We start from the raw sequence: 19499 nt of genomic DNA, 5'->3' as shown, positions 1-19499 counted from the left end.
AACATAAGTAGCTCCTAATAAACTGATTATAAAATCTGAAACTCTACGCAGTATATTAAATGAATAGTATTCTCCAAGAATATAATCATTGTTTGAACATAAAAATTCTGTAAAGGCAAGTAAATAATGTTTATAGACTATCTTTTCCTATTTAAATAGTGTTAAACTAGGCAAAACTCGATTTTAGGTTGATGCTACCAAGTTGAATTTTGCTTAATAATAGGATAAAAGATGGTGAGCTCATTTATATGCATTCCTAAAGTATTTGATTGAATTGAATTGCATATGATTTTCAGCAAAAATATTTGCTAAATATTTCAAAGAATTAAAGTATTACTAAGTAATATTACGTAATAATAAGTTTGGTTTTTCCTTTTTCAGAAAATTTTGCTGTATTGATTCCAATTTCATAACGTAATTTATATAACAACTATTATTTGTTCTGTAAATTCGCAAGTAAAGAAATGCAAAATATAGCCACTAAAAATTTAGTTAAAAGGTATTTACTGCTTTTGATTTTGTGTATGGTTAAACAATCTGAAAATATTTTCTAAGCTTTCAAATAATCGATGGCGCGTGTTTATGTCTTAGAGAAATTACATTGCATGTCACTGTTCGTTAAGCTCGTTGACTATTCAAACTGCATGAAGATGACAGTCTTGTCCGTTTTTAAGAGCTTTTATTTATAAACGCTTATTTTCGAGCGACATTTCCTTAATTCGGAAATAAATCAAAGATATATGAAAGAATATAATTACATTTGATTTTAGGAGAAATGAAACCATCTTGAGATATACATTTTTAAATTACTACCTCTGAGGCAATTATTTGTAAGACCATCCCCACATTCAGATACATGCATCCAAAGCAACAGTTTTCAACAAATCGGTATTGATTACTTGAGGTTGAAACTTTAAAAGAGATCAGCGATAATCAAGGGTTTCACTGGAGATCATGAACGAACATGAACCGGCATCTGATCAGCATAATCAAGATCCCATTGATTATAAAAAACAATTTAATAAAATTGATAATGCCATTGTTTATTGCTGTAAAGCTACATGATACAGTTGGGAAGAATAAATATAAGGGAAAATATACAGTACAATTATTTAACATATTTTTAAAAATAAATGTTATTTTTAAGCGCGTAATTTTTTTATGCAATAAGTGCAGTATAAAAAAATAGAAAGCAGCAGTAACACACAAAATTGCAACCACTTCCCCTCCAAAAATGAAGAAAGCAAACTACAAAACTGCAAAATCTATATCTATTCTTTCGTCTATGCCAACTGTTGAAATTTTTTAAGACACGTTCTAGCCAGATAGCAATTACATTATCAATATATAAGTATACCCTTCATTCGACAAGTACTCTATAAGCTAACTGCTGCTTTCCTTTTTCCTCCGTGTCACAGAAAAAGAAAATTTTGATCCGTGTTACTACGTCCGTTGTGATAAAAAAAAAGGGGGGCGGAAGGAATATACAGTAGAACGGATAGCAGCGATTATAGAACAGTGATAGATAAAAATGGAAGGGAGTTGATAAAGAAAACTGTTTTTTTAAAAGGGATCGATATAAGTAAAGGGTTAAGAATTCCTGAGGCATTAATTCCCTAATTTTCATCAAGTCATTTCATTAAATCAGCGAGAGGTATCATACAGTCAAATGGAAAATTATTATTCGAAAAATATAAAGTATATTAAAAATTGAGGCTATTTTTCGATATCCATTTTCGATAAACAGTCCGTTTTTAGTGGAATGACACTGCAAATTTAAGAACTGTAATTACTCTGAAAGCCTTAAAGAAATCACTGAAGCTTCTCAACAGACATTTTTATAGAAATGGACACGCTAAGTTAATCAGATGAATTAACAACGTTTCATCATAGTGACACTTAAAAGTAAAATTTAATTTAACTACACATTCTTAACATTGATTTAAAACTCATTTTCGGAAGAAATGTCCTTTACATTTCTACCAGTATGACATTCTTTAACATTCTGACTAGAATCAATAATGCCAAAGTGGATAAAAAGACGAAAGATTGGTAATAATTTACGGTTCTCTTCTCACGGTTGAATAATTCGGATATATATTTTTTGCACTCCGTAGTTAACATAAATACGAGTAGTTTTTTACTTTCGAAAATCTTTTCCGATTTGCTTATATGGATTTTTATAGTTCCTTTTGTGTAAGGTAAATACAAGACAGTTTCTCCTAGAAAAACCCTCAAGCATTCTTCCTTCTTACGCAGTCAGTCCTCGTATGTTTTGTCGTCTTCAATTAACCGAATTAAAATTTTCTACTACGGTATCCCTTCTCTTAGATAATCTAATCTAATTTTACTCAGTACCTGAGTATATTAATCTATGTAACTATATTTGTTACCAAATATTTAAAATTATACTGCATAATGTTTTAAGAGATCGAAATACTGCGAATAAAATAAGCTAAGTATTTCTTATAAACGAGATCATTAAATTCTCATATCAAATTAAGAGTAAAAAAATATTAAACAAAATGAAAAGGAATCAGCGAATCCCTAAATGAAATGTCATGAGTAAGGAAATATTTGTTTTCAGTTTATGTCTGAAAACGTAAAAATAAAACCAAAAATCCGAATTTTTCATGACGCCATTTTGTACGAGATGAAATTACCAAAATGTAATAAAAGTCAATTAGGGAAGTGGAGAATCCAGCAAATCTCAAAATCATGCATTAACGTCTTGCACTGTTAGTAGGTAATGTTAGACAAGGACCCTTTCTAATTTTATACTTTCTTCTAGGACGTAACTCTAAAATTTGCATCTTCTTTTATAAGTTGCTAATGGATTTTCAAACATATTTTTTCTTAACTCTTAGATATTTTTTTTTAATACTGGTTAGCTGTAGAGCTCTTAACAGGAACAATTATATGACAACAGAAGATGCTGTTAGTCACCCATGAGTTCGATGCTTTGAAGAACGTTCGAATATTTTTCATCAACATAATCTTCTCTAATTTCACCTCCATTTTTAAAAATTAATCCCTTTATCTGTCGCCATCCGTATGAAAATCTTTTGCTTGGCTATAATCACTAAAACTAAATTCCAGCTTCTTGATACCGTTCTAGTATAGTTTCTTTAGAATGACAATCATTTTAACGTCCCTTCGGGCGTTTTATGCATTTTACTGAACTATTGTTAGCAACTTTTGAGAAAGTGTTAGAACTTAACTGTAAATTAGATATTAAATTAGGTATCAACTTAACTCAAATGAGACAAAGACAAAGTAGAGTATCACGCTTTATCGACTGCTCTTATTAACTAGTTAGAAACAGTTATTTTACGGGTCTATCAGACACCAATTTAACAGATAAGAATCTAAACTGCTGAAGCTAAATAGTTAAAGAGCATCTTAGATAAGAAATCACTGTGCAAGCAAAATCCCTGTGCTTAAATATTATAAAATTAAGCACATAACATCAGTAATAAAAATTTGTTATGGTGACAAAGTTTCATTTTCGTCAAAAAAATAACAGTTGCATTTAAATGCTACAATCGTGACAAAGAGCATCGCATTTAAGCAATATTATAAGAAATAAACAGAACGCTTTTCTAAATTTGATGACAAAGAGGAAAAATCTCTGTGCTCAAATATAAATATAATAATAATAATAAATCGCGCATTCCGCAATAAATTTTGATTCCAGCCAAAAAGCTAGAAGCAAATATAAGAGGACGGGGGAGGGGGAAGAAGAGAAAAAGAAAGAGAAAAAGTACAGGGTGTTTGTGGCAACAGTTTAAAAGATAATACGCCGTTTATAGTAAACCGACGCAAAATCCCATTTCGAGGCTAATAGCCCCTTTCTGGGTAACAATGTTAATTATCGTAATTGTTATTTTTGTATTCAGAATATACACTCTTGTTTCAAATCTAAGCATCAGTAATACCATATTATATAGCTCAAATTATCCAAGCTTGAGAAAGATATTCCTTATTGATAATTTAATAAATTCTGATAAATAATAAATTCTGATAATAAATTCTGAATAAAGAAATTTAAACTGCCCCATGTGAGACATCTTATTCCCTTATACATGCATATTAAAACATAATATAATTCAGACAAAGTTCCAGCTTCAATAAAGTTCACATGATTGTTATATCCTTATTATCACTTTCAGATTATTCGCATCCTCGTGTAAAGCTTCCAACTCATTCACCATTTTATGAATTGATGAGAAAGATATGTTTGGCTAACTTTATGCCTTGTAAGTTTTATTTTTTACATAAACAGCAAAAATGCACTTTATAAAAAAAAAAAAATTTATGCGGAAAAGTAAAAATCTATATGGCCAATATTTATGTTTTTATAACTGGAAGATACTATTTAATCAACTATCAAACCGACAAATCCCAATTAACGTACCATACATGTATACATGTACCAAACACATATATGTGAAATGCATTCGGGTTTGGCTGTTGTCACGCGTATACCGTGGAAATAAAAAGGAAACTAACTTTACTGCTCTATGATGTATACTCGAAATACACTAAAACAGAGAAGTTTTATCGATAGTTAAAACTAGAGAGCAGATAGTCAAAAAGTCCCTGTTTATTTAAAGTTACTAATTTTTCATGGGGGCATTTATTTCAAATTTTAATATATCCAGCATAATATTTACAATATTTAATATTTGACTCAGAATGAGGAGAGGAGGTATAAAATATCATTAATAATTTTCAAACTGTCACTAATGAAACCCTTGCTCATGATAATTACTTATATATTGAAAGTGGAAAGATATTCCATTTCCTTTTTAAAAATTGTGGGTACAACTGTAAATAAAGCAAGACTTCGGTATAGAGGAAACTTATCAAAATTAGAAAATAAAACTTGATTTCATTGTTTCATGTGCAATAATTCAAAGTAATGGTTCCTAAATGCAATATAAACTGCGTATTAAACACATATCAAAGTATTTCTTGCCACTGTCACTGCTAACGCGAAAAACCATTTTTGGAATCAAAAATATATACTTGGTGTAATTAATGCGCTTCATATTTCAGTATTTCTACATCTATATGCTTAAATATTATGAAAATAACCAAATATCAACATTAAGGTTTTATCACGTTTTTAAACAACATTGAGAGCGAGGACACCTGCCTATCAGTCAAAAGTTCTGAAAATGGGTCCGAAGAAGTAAAAGCTTTTTATGAAAATGGTTAAATGAAATTTTGTCTGGAAACCTAATTTTTCGATTTGTTAGTTTACTTTAAAGCTTATCTACTGAAATTAAAAGAACATCAGATAGAGACAGATTTGGACTTAAAATCGTACAACAAAAATATGGCTCAAAAGCACAAAAGAGAACTAAGATTTCGAGCAGTAAAACGATCTAAAAATTTATAATCAATTTATTTCATGCGGAAACAGATAGAAACTCATCATATATGATGAACCACTTTTATTGTAATGTATTTGATTCTAATCTCTCTAGCGGCACTATATTATTATTCAACATACTCTGACTCGGTTCCTGTGTGTAGTTTACCAACTGCGCGGAATTTAATTACGAGAGGGCCTTATCCATATGCCAGTTTCTCGGCAACAACAAATAATAGCCAACTTTTCCAACCGCCACTTAGTATCCAAACGCTGAACAGAACAAAGAAAAACCATATACTGCAAGACTTTGCTTTAAGAACTGTAATTCCCAAGAATGTAGCTGCTACAAAGTCATTTATCCTAATTAATGGGACATTTGATTGAGACTACAAGCCTCTATTTTCATTTTTCCGATATTGCGAACATTGTGCATGCAAAAACAATACTAAATGAAAATTTGGTAGGTACTAAAGTGAATTTCCTTTATACTCTTACTATAGATTTATAATGCTTAAAAGAATAATGATCAATCTCGTCTTTATGCTCCACAGGAATTAAAAAATTTCCAACACTTAGCTTTTAGCTGCTGATATATCAGTTTTCACATAAATAAATATGATAGATGGATGACATACATAAAACTGATATATATACAGGCGGCCCTTGACTTTCGTACATTGTGCTTTTGCAAAATTCGTTATTTCCGCACATTTAAAAAAATGTTTGTCGATAAAAATTTACTCGCGCTTCAACTGTTTTCGACCGATTCATTCGTTTTTTTCCCCCTTACTCTCGTTAGCAGGAGGCGTTCGCGGCCGTGGCGAAGGCTGAGGTGGGGTAACATACGTCATAGACACACATTACTTCCTGCCCCAATAAAGAACTCGAAATCGTAATAACTACTGTGTTGTGCCGAACAAGAGGTCAAAACAGTTTCACTCTTGCAATAGGGCGTACTTCAACGTGTGTGTGTTTACCAATTTTTTGTTTATATTTAAATACTTCGGCCTGGAAGAAAATTCTTGAGAAGGCCAGGGCCCACCACGGGCTGTTGTGCCACTGAGGAAGTACGGACTTCGTTTTTGTAAACCGATACGCATTAGTGAGAAACGAAAAAACTGCAGGGTTGATACAAACAAAAAGAAATTTAGGACTCATAAACTTCATAAAATCGAGGCAAAGACGGAAATAATTAAATGTTCTGAAAACGGGGATTCTTTTTCTTCAATCGGATGTTTGTACAATGTAGACAGATCTACGATATGTTCAGTTTTGGAAAATAAGAGTAAAATTAAATAATACGTTCGAAATTTGTAGAAATAAATATCGTCAAAGATTGTTATCAAAAGACACAGCATAGTGATGGATGAAATAGAAACATCTTTGCTATCACTGATTGATGATTAACATCAGAATAATGCCTCTCTCAGTTTTCCAATTATTCAAGCTGAGTCTGTTAGTTTCCACGAAGACTAACAAGATTAAAATCAGATTCAAACACGGTGTTTCAAGCAAGTAATGGTTGGTTTGACAAATTTAAAATAAGATATTCCTTACATAATATAAAATTCAGTGGAGAGTCGGTTGATGCAGATAAAGATGCTACGTAAGAATTCCTCATTATCCAAATTTATTGCAGATAGAGAATATTATCTTAATGCCTTGTCAAATATTTAATATAGATGAGACGGATTTGTTTTGGAAAAAAATGCCTGATCGTACATTTTTATCGATGTACGAATCAGTTGCCCCTGCGCATGAAGCCGATTGATTGCTTCTTGTGAAAACTTAGCTGGTGATTTAAAATGGAAGCCACTGTTAATTCACCAAACGGAAAATCCCAAAGTATTGAAAGGAAAAGATAAATAATTGCTTCCAGTCATTTGGAAATCAAATTAAAATGTCAGGATTACTGCGTTAATATTTAAAGATGGGTTCAATTTTCATTTCATGCCTACAGTTAAGCAATATTATAAAAAATAATAATTTAAAATTTAAAACATTGTTAATATTAGATAGCGTTCTAGAATACCCAAACTCTCTGCAGAATTTATACCTGGAAATCAGTGTTATGTTCCTTCGTCTTAATACTATCTAGGTCATTCTACTCATGGTAACAGTAATAGAAAATTGTAATAGCTACGTTTAAAAGATATTATATAAGAGCAATAATGAATTTGGCCAGCGGTTCTCAACCTTTTGACTAACACGTACCATCTAAACAAAAATTGAAAACTTTTAGTACCACCACTACAAAGTACTACTACCACCACCACTCTTGAACAAAGTATAAATTTACGAGTATTAGGAAAAAAACTCAATGAGGATGCTAGGGTTTTAATTTTTGAATCTAATAGTTAAAAATATTTTGCTTCTTTGAGTACCACTCATTTTTCTCTTGCGTACCACCGGCTGAGAACCCCTGAATTAGGATATCAAGGCAACTGAAAGGAAGATTAGCAGATTTTTTGAAGAACTATTATATATGAAGCACAACAAACTATACTAGAGACTCATAAGCTGAATTAAAAGAATTTATAATGAAAGGTTCCTGAAAACAAGAATGTCCACAAATGATGAGCAATTTTTATAAATTTTGGAAAAACACCGGAAGCTATAACAGATCAAATAGTTAGCATAATGATTCATATAAATTTGAACATCAACAATGAAAACGTTGAGGAGTTGATGGAATCTCACTAAGTACCTGTGCCAAATGAATATTGAACTGAGCAATAATGAAATACACTATGAAAATGTGGAAGAAGAAGCTTACAAAAACGTCCAGACTTTGAGAATTAAAAAAATGAATGAAGCCTTCAGACATCTTGACAAGTTTTTCGCAGTCATGAAAGAATGTAATTCCAATGAAGACATATACCTCAAGCACGTAGGGCGATTAAGAAAGACATAGAATGTTATAGAAATCTTTATCAAAGGGAAAAAACTCGATGGTATTCAACTAACTCTTGAAAAGTTTATAAAGAAAATACCCAAAAGCACTTAAACAAGCCTCACTAACTTTACTATGTATACATATTGATAAATAAATATTTTAAAACAGTTTTTGGTTCATATTTTTTACATCCTTCTACTTTCGAACAATTCAGCATTCGCACACACTTTCAGAAACCAAATATGTGCGAAAGTCGAGGTCCGCCTGTATGTGTAATCAACCAATTAAATATCAGATTCGAGAGAAAATACTAATATTAATTTATTGGGCAGCTTGAATTGCTTAGATAAATATTAACAAATCTTCTTATAGAATGGTTTTAGCTTTCATATTAACCATTTTAAGTAAATAGTTCTAATTTAATAAAAAAAATTCTCTTTATTAAACGGTTCTAAATTTACACCAATATTACTGTTAAAGTGGTTCTAAATTTACACCAATATTATTGTAATGCGTGTCTTATTGAGCTTTCTATTTTTTATCTCACTGATATTATTTTAAAGTTATTTAATTTTCTTACAAATTCCATATTTTAATATTAGAAACGTTTAAATATTTATTTTATTTTCAATCACTCTAACCTATATAATTTGACATATTATATATTTAATTAATAATACTTGAGAATTCTGAGCATCAGCAGCATTTCCATAATTAATAAATAATTCCGAACTCTCTTATATTTATGTCTTGGGATTTTTAATATCCTCTTCATCAATTCCTTTTTCATATATTGTTGTATTGTATACAAGTTTTGATGTATGTATAATTTGTATACGGTTGTATTATATTCATACCAATTTATATTTAAATAATAATTTTTATGAACTTTTATATCACAGGAGTTGTTTCTAACGCTTTGGCACAGATTAATCCTCACAATGCAGTTTATTTTCAAATCTACGTACATGCTTCAATGACTTAGTCATCAAGCAAGATAGTCGTTAAATCATGCTAATTAATATTTCTAACTGTTGTTAACTTATGTGATTTATAATATACATCATTTATAGTTTTTATAAAATTGTTCATCAATATTGGAATTAACAGTATATACTCCAATTGCTATGCATTTAGATTATAATGGCTTAGATTTCATTTCCTTCTTCGTTGAATATTTTTATGTTATATTCGTAGTATTTCATAACAGCATACAGATAAATTTAATTCTTCAACTCATAACATCTCATTAGATTGAATTTCAAGAGTTCTGCAGTTTACCAGCGACCAAGCAGTAAAGTCCCTAAATACTAATATTTTGACTCGAGTTCAATTCTCGGCTTGCTGCATGACAGTTTTCGTAGTTCTACTTCATGTGTAACGTGAATATGAGCCAGTTTCCCTTAAAAATTCCTCTCCAAATGCATCACTTAACACAGGCAGAGAGCCTGCGTTTGTTTCGCCATAATTGAAATAAAACAAACATACTACATCTCTTCCTTTTTTGGTAGATATTTAATATGGAAATAATAAATGTTTGCTACATAGTAAAACTTATCCGTATGTGGTAATATATGCATTTTTTAATTTACTACTTAAAAATGCTTTATAAAATACAAAATTTTATGCATTGGTAATTTTCACCTTTACCTTAGGATATCTCTTCGCATATCCCTTTAATAATAAAAGAGTAAACACAGAAATTATCTCAACTTGTATGACTGATACCTCGTAAATTTACTTAACATGCTAATTCCAGAATGTAAATTTCATATTTCAAGCGTTTGACTTTATGAATTTCTCTATGCATTATTTAGAAAATTTGCTCTTACTTAAAGTAAAGATACGTTTGAAGCCAATTTTTTTTTAAGTAACAAATAAATAAATTCATTTTTGTAAAGTAATCTTTTATTATTTATTTTTTTAATTCGGTAAAAATTTACTTACGCTAGGAATTTGATAACATATTACTGGATATGAATGATTAAGAAAAGTTACATTAATTCGTAGCATATTTCCTATTATCTTTCTTTTCTAGATGAGTTTTAGAAAATCTCCTCAATATAACAATTTAAAGTTGCTTAAAATTTATTATTATACGTAAATTCGTAATTATACATAAATAAAATATTATATGTAAATTCCAAATGTATATTTTTATAGTAGATTTCTTGTTCAGCTTTTATTTCCTTTTATATTTTTTTCCTTTATGTCGCTTAACCTTATCAGAAAGTTTACATTTTTAACACTCCTTTCATATATATATAATACTGTGTTTTTCACTGGGGTTAATGCGTCTATAGTTAACTCTCCGATTTTTCGCATTATCGTGCTCACTTGCATTCGTTGCGTTGCCGTTACAATAGTATTTATTATTTATGCGACTTGGCAAAACATTGCTATTTCAAAATGTACAGATCTAATTGATCTTTGACTCTTCTTTGCAAAATGATCAGAGGTTTGTTTACCATTAAATATGGTATAACGTTTCTAATCTACTTTTCAGATTAAAATTTTATTTAGCTTAACTAATTTCAGCAATTTAAAAGCAATGTTTATGTATTTTGATCTATTTAATTACGTCGAAAAATAAATCTTCGAACAAGTTTATCTTCGGAGAAGTTTGAAAATATTCAAAAACGGAAGAAAGGAATGTTAAAAAACTCTAAAAAACACTCTTAGTTGTAAAAACAGGAACAAAATTCAGTGAAACGAATATTTTAAATATCTTTCATTTTATTTAGGTACATTGTTTTTTGGTACAAGGACAAACGACATTTAAAATGCGGAACAGGGAAATATTCATCTAAACTGGAGGTTTTAAGAGATTAATGAGTTAATAGTAACACTTGCCGACGTGAACATAGCATAAACAGTAGTCATGCGAGGTGTGTTATTAACGAAGTGTAAAAGAAAATATTCTAAAAAAAGCAGGAATGTCACAAAACTTGCTTCATTGAAAATGGTTTAACATAAGAATAAATAAACAAATGCTGTCATTGAATCTCTGCTGATGTAGGAACTGAAAAGAAAAGTATTCTTAAATAAGGCAGTTGTTCGATTGTGATATGAAGAACATCAGGAGGTCTGATTTATTGCTGCGTTTCATGTATAGAGACATCATTTATGTGACAAATGAGGAAACGTATTTGACTACAGTCAGATTAACAAGTATAGATATGGTTCAATCAATTCACAGGGTCTGTCCGAAGCACTTGAAGGCTCGACACACTTTCTCACAGTTGCAGGGGAATTAACTCTAGCACTTGTTGTTTGAAGATTATTTTGCGACATCAGGAGAGGGCGTTCTTTAGTTGGACCCCGTTAGTGTGTAAGGAGAAATTTTCGTCTTTCAAACCCACATGGCATGTTTACAATTTTGATTCTATATAAAAAATCTTTTCAACAAAGAAAATATGTAAGTTGTCTTCGTTCTCACTGAGCCTTAAGCCTGGTTCTGACATATTTGCCTTTTAAGATCCTCCGTTAGTTTTCTTCCGTATGATTGTTGTAAAAACATTCACTAATTCTATTCTTTCAACTGGTACATTTTTTTAAATTTAAATCTCGCATTATTTAAATAAAATCGCATTATTCAAATAAAATTATTTGTGTGGACACCACATGAATTCCATATATAACCTATTAAATTATACACACTTTTTGCTGCAACATTGAACTAATATTAAATATTGTAAATTATTTATTGTTAGACTAAGTACATAAATAAACTGTTATTATGTATCTAGCTAGACTTCGTTATTTGTCGAAAATTATTTTTATACACCCATAGTAGAATGGGTATATATTATGTATACTGATAATTTTCAGCAGCTTAATGCGCGAAAATACTAGGCAGGATTATATTATATTTTTAATTTTTTTTTTTTTTTTGTAATTATCTCTTTCTCTAACATCTTTCAAAATATAAATTACTAGTATGGATTCGCTCTTTTAAAATAATTCTACTTTAATTAAACTTAGGAGATAATATAATCAATTAATCAATATTGTTTAGGAAATAAATTATATATATATATAAACGTAAAGTATCTAAATTTATTATTAAATTGGAATAAAATCAAGGCAATTCCTCTATAATATAATTATTGCAACCGTGTATTGTTTAACACAATATCATATATCCAATTAAAGGAAGAATTTAGTAGAATAAACTCGAAAAATAAAAATGCGAAAGGAAAAATATACAAAATTAAACAAATAAAAATTAATCTCCTTTCATTTAAACTCCAATTCAGAACTCATCAAAGGAAAATGAATTAAAGCTTCATAAAAGTCGATGTTTCTAAAATATGTTTCTTTCTCCTGGTCCATTTGAGATCAAAAACCGTAAAAATATTTCATCAAATTTTTCTTAAAGACTTTAAAATTCATATAAAACTGAAAACTCGAATCTCAAATGTACCAGAATTTTCCCTACACATTTTCAAAACACTTGGAAAAAAGAATAAAACATAACATTATGCCAAAATGAAAATTAAAAAACCGTAGAACTTTAGATTGTGCATTGAAATAAAAGGCAATCAAAAGCAAGTATAAATAAAGAGTAAAACTAATAGTCATTTAAACAAAACTAAAAATTTGGGAGGTCCTGATTATGCTAAACTAAACTTTTTAATACCAAGAAAACTGACAACTGTACATTAGAGATTTCTATAAGCAAGCAAAATCAAATGAGCCTAAAGAGCTAAAACCTGAAAAACCTATTTGAAACAATAATTGAAAAAAATTGAAAAACGCAAAGTTACTGAAGTCTTAACACGACCTTCTACGCGTAATCTAACTGAATTCTAAAGATGAATAGCTGTGTTCTTGCTAATGAAAGTAGAATTCAAACTGCTCTGGAGAAGCCGAAATTTTGTAGTTCTTGAAAAATGTATGTGATAAGGTTCAAAGTGCTCAATAGTAGAACTAAGTATTTTAAGACGTTTTCAAAATGTCCTACCCTGTTATACTTGTTGTGAGCGGGGGTGTCAACGGTTGGGTGCGGTTTGTAAAAATTATTACCGACGAGGAGGAGGTGATCGTCAACACAAAATGGCTCAAATTTAATTCATTTTCAACTCAAATTTTATTCATTTTCCCTTGATGAGTTATGAATTGGAGTTTGAATGTAAGGAGGTTAATTTTTATTTATATAATTTTGTATATTTTACCTTTCGCATTTTTATTTTTCGAGTTTGTTCTACTATGAATTTTTTCTTTAATTGGATTTGTTTTGATATTGTGTTAAACCTCTTATACACGGTTCCAATTATTATATTGTAGAGGCTTGTTTTTATTCCAATTTAATAATAAATTTGGATGATGTAAGTTTACTTCAATCCTGCAGCTATATACGCAGGGCACGTTTAATTTTTTTTAAATTCTAATTTTTAGCCTATTTTTATATTTCTTTGTATATATATATATATATATATAGGTAGATAGATAGATAGATATAGATATATATATACGTTTAGTACTGCCGATTGCAACAATAAACGAATCGCATCTAGATGTTATAGCAGTCCCATATACAAAATTTTAATGTTCTATGGCTAATCGATTTTGAGTTATGCGAGATATATTCATCCATATGTACGTACGTACAGACGTCACGAAAAAGTCCCTTTTGAATCCATTTTAAAATCTATTTTGGAGAAAGGTGTCCTTTGTTCTATCCGTGCGTACAAAAGTCACGCAAAAAGAAAATAATCCAAGTACATTCAGGAACGGTCAAAATTTATATTTCACTTGAAGTATGATACCCGAAATTTTTCACGATTTCAATACTTCTTTACTTCGTACAAGGAAGTGAAAATGTAAAGTTACTTTTTCAAAATTTTTGGGCAAGATCTTTATTTTACTATAAAAATGTGTGATAGCAGAAAGTGATTAAATTTTGCTAATTACTAAAAGGTTATAATGGCAATAGTAAACTGCGTATTACAGGTTCGAATCCTTCACATAGACTGTAATGAAAAGAAAAATAATAAACTACTTATATTTGTGTACAAAATTTAAGAAAATTGCATATTACGTCGAATTTTTTAAGGGCTAATTGACAGATTTTAATGAGATTTGAAACGAGTATACATTTATAACAGAGAAAGAGACGTACCATTCAAAAGCCATTTTATGTTCGGATGATTATCAGTAATTATAGCGCAGGGAAGTTCAAAACCCACGTTGTAATATCGAATGGAAAATGAGTCTAACCTGGGGTATGATCCCCTCTGACAGCCAAACCGCTCACGCAGCGTTTCCGGTAGATAGACAGGAGGCAGTTCAGGAGTCTCTGTAGCAGTCAATCCCACTCCTGCAACAAGGCAGTTTTCCAATTTCGAGATGGTTCTCGAAGGAAGATGCCGAGATGAAATTGTCCTCTCAAGCTCTATAGAGGTTAAAGTCAGGAAATATAATACATGCGGCGAATATACTCACTTTCCAGGTAATCGACGGTCAGCTGACCCCTATGTGGATGAGCATTGTCGTACATAAACAGAAAAAAAAACCAACTGCGCTCGTGAAAAATCAAGTATAGGGCTTTAAGAGTAAGTATAGGGCCTCTCTGTACCTTATAGCAGGCAGAGAAACTTTGATAATCACATGCGGGGGTGTGCATCCGTACAACCCAATGCCTGCCAAAACCTTTACTCCTCCACCACAGTAATGATCCTTTTCTCTGATGGGGGATGATATCGTGTTCTAGGTTCTCTCCAGATACAGGTACGCCGAGAACAGGGTTCAGATTGAATTTCGATTCATCTATAGAAAGCACGGTGCTTCTTTGGCTGCAGTGAGCGAGACGCAAACAGCTCTATTTCAAGAATACTTCGTGCAACTGTTGACCATGAAACTGAGATTCTAGTCGCAGTATACTGCTCACGTGAGAACTGCGAAGCTGCAGCAGTTCCGTGTCGCCGCGCTGAAGGGGGCCAAATAACGATCCTCAAAAAATTTAAAGATTAAAATAAGTATTTTAATCATGAAACGGAATATTTTTTGTGCAAAACTCTCTGTTTTTGTTCTTGTTGTTGCTAATCTTACTTGACTGATCTAATCATAAAAAGCCCACGAATATTACCATCGCAAGGAGTCAAACTTGCGTCTGTCATTAGCCAGAGCGCCATACAAGGGACATCCCGACTTTATGCTCATTTCCGCCTGAGTTTTGAAGGACAGCAACCTGGGGGGCGGAATCGAGAATCTCCCACCTTTTCTCTTACCAACAAACTCTCGAGAGGAGTTTCGGCTCGGCTCATACTTTGAGTTCACTATACATTCACATAGACACTATACTACATTTACAAACATCCATGCCTTCTCCGAGCCCTAGCCCGTACAGCGGTCAGCATCGTTAACAACTTTCCGTTTGGGCGGCACAAAACTCAGTAGTGATACCAAGCATTTTGTTTGAAGACGAAATGATAACTAGTGTTTCGAGAAAAAACTGCAGTAACCTATCTGCAAAATAAATGCCAATAGGACACTTCACATACTCTGACACTTAGAGGTTTGAAATGGATTAAAAGGCAACTTTAAGGGTTTCCCTTCCAGCCGACAAAAGGCCACTAATCACCTCATACTCAAGACTCCAAGCGATCATTTCTTTCTCCCCTTTCGTTAACCACCGAGCAAAGAGTCTCCAGCGAAGGAACAATATTGTGTTTCAAGCCCACGTGGAAAGACTGAGTAAAAATCTTGTTCAATCCTCTAAGACAATCAAAATTAATGTCGGCTGTATTGCTGATTGCAAGATCCAGAACGAAAGCAAATAAAACTTACTCGCAAATTCAAGAATATCTTCGCAAATGTTTTTTAGTTCGAATTCGGTGCAATGTAAAAATTTTCTAGCCTTAAATGGTGGTCATAATGTTTTGGGAAATAAATTTATGCATTTAACATTTCTGAATGAAATTTCGTGATAATCATTACCTATAATATAATTCTGAAACTGGGAAACGAGATATAATTATTCAAAACAAAATAAACAGCGAAAGACATTTTATTAAAGACATTTCATAATGCCATATTAAATTCAAAAACATATTTCCATGGGAACTCTTTAAAAAGTATCACGGAACGTATGACTACCTACATTATGTAATCTTGAACTTGTGTAGATGTACCCCTTCACGCACGCGATGAATGTTAATATGTCTGTCACGTTCGGTCATATTTCGGAATCGTCAAAAGTCAGCCAGAAAGCGCTATCGGTCTCCTACTGATCAGTTGACTAGATCAACCACTAAATGCTACAGTAGACAGTTCCAAGATGCCACCGTAATTGTGCCCTCTCCTGTGTAGATTATCAAGCGATACATATTAATTATTGTTTTTGTAAAGCATTTGCCTTTGAAATCATTTTGTTACTGCCAAGCGAGACAGCGTGATTCCTATAGCTACAGAAAAAGCTTTGCAGTCACCCGAAAAAAGATGCCATTGCATTGAATTATTAGCGCCAGCCAAAGATAATCTGGAATTGTCTCTGTTCTTTTGTTTATATTTTAAAAATGTTTTTAGCATCTTTACCAATTTTCAGGATACACCCTCATTCTTTTCGGTCTTGAATTGTGATCGTTTTTAAATCTCTCAAAAGGAAGCCATAAAATGTCTTTTCTGAAACTCTATCGGCTTAACGTACTCGACCCGCAAAGCTTGGATTTTGACTTATCATTTTTTATACTTGCCCTCGTGTCACTGCCGACACTTCTTATTCACTCGTTTTGCTCATTTCCTGAATATGTTCTTCGCAAAAAAGTCCTTTATGAGATCCACAAATGACCTGGTTAATGGCTGCGAATATTGCCAGTTCCTAACGGGCTCTATTGTTCGTGGTTAAATGAATTGTACAGAGATTTAATGATTTTAAATTAAGCTTATAAATTCTGAAAGTCGCACAGTATGCTAAGAAATTGATTAAATAATTAAGATACAAAAATGAAATATAAATTAGTGGTTAACAGTCTAACAGCAGGAACATATATGAAAACTGGAACAAAATCAAAATAATTGACTTTAAAAAAAATCTAAACAAATGGTTGAAACATCATTGGTTTTTCTCAAGTAAATTTTCAACAAAATTACATTTCTGAATAATATCTGAATGATTGTAAATTCATGACGAAAATCAAGATTGAGTGAAAAAAATGTAAGGCCTATTAAAATGTTTATAATACAGTAAACAATGCAATAACATTAAACTAAACAATTAAGTATTTTTAATAAATCATATATATATATGATAAAATCTGCACCAACGTCAGCAAAAAAAAAAAAAAAAAAAACACTGTCATTAAATTTAAATAGTATAAAATAATAATATTTGAAGTTAGATGCCATAATTAATGGATATCTTGCAACAAAATTTGAAATTAGAAACTTATAATGATATTTATACTGATTTTAAATTTATTAATTTTATTCAGTACTTTTTGTTGGGGAGGGGGAGCCAATTTGGAGAAGTTTATATCTTGGTGAGTGCTTAAAAAGACTGTAGTTTTTTTTAATCATTCTTTCTTGTATAAGTTTTATAGTTTACCTATAAAATGTAATGTAGTCTGTTGTCTATGCTTATGGAGCAATCTTTTATCTGTTCCCTATCATCTTGAATTATGTATGCTCAGTTCAAGAGTTCTGCATTTTTGCTTGCAATTTACCATATTAGAATTTAAAAATTTATGTAGCTTATATATTTTTAATTTTTCTAATCTTTAGTATCTATGAGTAAATATCCTAAAAGCAGAAAATTAGAAATTTCTGAATATGTTCAAAAAATAAACTGATTCGACTTTTAATAAATGTACTTTAAAAATATTTTTTATGCTCTAAATGTTTTAAAATACAACTTAATGTCTTGATAATATAGGAAATTTTTCCTAGGTCGTCTTTATTTTATCTAGTACTTATATATAATTTTAGTAATGTTATTAAAATAATTAATATCTCTGTAATAAATGACATTTGTAATCTGTAGCAATTATCATTTTATAATTTTGTAAATGAAAGGAAATAAATAGTGTTTTATGAACATGCCCTGAAAGTTAGAAAACACGTGTTCATACACATGTGTACAATCCTTACATTGTTGAAAATAATTATTCGCCTTGGCATTTCCAAAGGCATTTTCTTAGTACCATTATTTGGAAAATTATAATAATTGATGCCGTAACAGACACTTTTATTCTGCGCTATCGAAATATTTTAGTTATTGTTATAGTTAGTTATTGTTATTGAAATATTTTAGTTATTTACTTTTAAAAATTATTTTACTTTTATTAATTTATAAGTTACTGGAATAAAAGTAAAAAGATTATTTAAACAAAAGGATTGTTTCAAACTAATCAGATTTAAAATAAGCTAATAGTATAGTTTGACCACTGTAATACTTATTTTCAAAATAAATGAATTGTGAAAGGATTAAAATATTTCATGAAAAAATGCTTGTAATCTGTAACTTGTTTCAGCTTATCGCATGCTGTTCAGGTCCCAGATTATGTTATTAAAAATCCAATTACTATGACAATCAAGATCAGATTGTTCGAGATGATTTGTGCCGCCCATTTGTTTGCAAAACTCACGTGTTTCAAATATTTCTGTTTGCATGACTGACTGAGCATGATGAACTCAGAACATAGCCACCGGTGGTGTTTGTAAACAAGAGAAATGAGTGAAAGTAGAAAGTTATGAATAAATACTTCCTGACAGCGCACTTGTTGACCTAAATGAAATTAGAGTAAATCTTATCAAAATTCTAAATTACTTTGAGATTTCAAATTTGCTGGCTTGCGAAATATTTCACCTTTAAATCAGCGATAAATTACAAAACAGCGGAGTAACAGTTGATATATTGAATTAGTAATCTTGAGCGGTAAACTTTCATCAGAAATAATATTTTATCCTTACCTTCCTTATGCGATCTATAATTAAAATGTATAGTTGTTTCCAAAATATATTAGTTATCGGGTTGGCAAGAAAGTAATTTCTATTTTTAGTGTGAAATAAAACTCTTTTTTTTTCTATACAATAGATGACCTTAAATCAGTGAAATATCTTCCGTTCTGTTCGATGACGTTTTGTCATCTTTCTAGTAATTTCATGATTCCGTGCTTATTGAACTTCTGGTCTTTATCAGCATAAAACTCAATCAAGTACGATTTCAGGTCATCATTATTACCGAAATTTTTAATCATTTAAGAAGTTTTGTAAACTTCG

The 19499-nt window shown here is 30.8% G+C and overlaps 1 protein-coding gene and 1 long non-coding RNA gene across 7 annotated transcripts in view; one reads left to right on the top strand and one right to left on the bottom strand.

Annotated features, from left to right (window-relative positions):
* Window positions 1-19499, bottom strand: part of LOC118184290 (uncharacterized) — a 207732-nt gene that overhangs the window by 81098 nt on the left and 107135 nt on the right. The window lies entirely within an intron of this gene.
* The window catches only part of LOC118184289 (cytochrome P450 4c3-like), a 162302-nt gene that overhangs the window by 121056 nt on the left and 21747 nt on the right, over window positions 1-19499 (top strand). The window lies entirely within an intron of this gene.

The sequence above is a fragment of the Stegodyphus dumicola genome, chromosome 1 (genome assembly GCF_044657685.1).
Source record: "Stegodyphus dumicola isolate Sdum_Otavi_A_Nest chromosome 1, ASM4465768v1".
Lineage (NCBI taxonomy): Eukaryota > Metazoa > Arthropoda > Arachnida > Araneae > Eresidae > Stegodyphus > Stegodyphus dumicola.
This window is presented reverse-complemented; position numbering and strand designations above follow the sequence as displayed.